The sequence below is a fragment of the Peromyscus eremicus genome, chromosome 5 (genome assembly GCF_949786415.1).
Source record: "Peromyscus eremicus chromosome 5, PerEre_H2_v1, whole genome shotgun sequence".
NCBI classification, from domain to species: Eukaryota; Metazoa; Chordata; class Mammalia; order Rodentia; family Cricetidae; genus Peromyscus; species Peromyscus eremicus.
In genome coordinates this window covers 291,375-293,145 of record NC_081420.1, presented here as the reverse complement: position 1 = coordinate 293,145, position 1,771 = coordinate 291,375, and positions in this window count along the sequence as shown.

The following is a 1,771-nucleotide window of genomic DNA, read 5'->3' as shown; positions in this document are numbered from 1 at the left end:
TTACTGCAGATATGTATGCTACCTTTGAAAGTCTGTGTGTTTTCAGAGCAAGGGTACCAGACATCAATGAAAATGGGTGGCATCCTGGCTCTGGGTGGAAGCATTGGCTACTCAGATTGGGATGGTTCTGGAGGTGGCATGGCCTCAGACTCCTTTAAGGCCTCAGGGGTTCTGTGTGACCTTTGGTGTTAATACAGAACTTGGACTTTGGTACAGACCCCACCTGTGGTAGGACCACATGGTCTTTGGCAGCAGCCAGGTCTGGATGTTAACATTGCTCCAGGTGGCAGTGCATGCCATTCAGATTAGCATGGCTCCAGGGGCAGTGTGGCCCTCGGACATCAACATGGCCCCAGACCTTGGGTGTCCACATGACCTTCAATGGTAACAGGGAGTCTTGGACATCAACCAAAACCCTGGCTGTAGTAGGGCCATGGACCCAGACATGGCCCTCAGCTGCAGCTCTGGCCGGGACATCACCATGGCATTGGATAGCAGTGAAGCCCACTCAGATCTGCATGGCCCCGGCTGCATCATGGCCCTGGGGTACCAACATGGACTCAGGTGGATGACCTGACTCTGGGCATCCACACAGCCTTTGGTGGCCACAGGAGTCACATATGTCCACCTAGACCCTGGCTGCTATAGGGCATGGATTCAGACATGGTCCTCAGCAGCAGTCTGGGTCTGGATGTCACCATGGCCCCAGGTGGTGGTGAAGGCCACCCAGATCAGCATGGCCTCAGCAGCAGTGTGGTGCTTAGACACCAACATGGCTTCAGGTGGGGGCCCAGACCCTTGGACTCAGCATAGCCCTTGATAGCAACAGGAGCTTGGACATCAACACAGATCCTGGCTACAGTAGGGTCACAGACCCAGACATGGTTCCCAGCTCCAGCCCTGGCCTGGATGTCACCATGGCACCAGGCAGTAGCATGTGCCACTCAGATCTGTATGGTCCCAGCTGTAGCAGGGCCCTTGGGCTCAACATGGTCCCTGGTAACTGATCAGACCCTGGGCAACCATGCAGTCTTTGGTTGTACCAGGAGCCATAGATGTCACCTCAGACCCTGGCTGTTGTAGGGTCACAGACCCAGACATGGCCCTTGTCAGCAGCCTGGGCCTGGACAACACCAGGGCTCCAGGTGGCAGCACACGTCACCCAGACCAGCATACCTTTGACAGTGGCATGGCTCTTAGACCCCAACAAGGCCACAAGTTGTGGCCCAGGCCCCAGACTTCCATGTGGCCTTTGGTGGCAACATGAGCCATGGACCCTAACTGCCATAGGGCTACAGACCCAGACATGGTCCCTGGCAGCAGCTCACGCCTAGATGGAGCCATGGTTCCAGGTGGTAGCACAGCCCAACCAGATCAGTGTGGCTCCGGTGGCAGCCCCTGGACATCTACATGGCCACAAGTGGCAGCCCAGACACTGGATATCTGTACATGGCCCTTGGCAGTAGCCTGGCCAGGACATCACCATGGCCTCAGGTAGCATGCAGGCCTCCAACATCAGCCTACTCCTCACTGCCTTCATTTCTTCCTTTCTGCCTCTTTCCACAGCACATGAACCATTCTGCTTTTCTTTCTTTCCCATTTCTCCACTACATATTTGCTCATCTGGTGAGACACACTTGCCTTGCATATGCTGGGCAAGCCCATGAGTGTCTTCCTGCTAGCTAGGGCCCTAAAGGGGCTTGTGGCTGGCTAACCCCTGCCTGAGCAGAACTACATGGTAGTGGTGGTGGTGGGGTCTTGGATGTCTTCC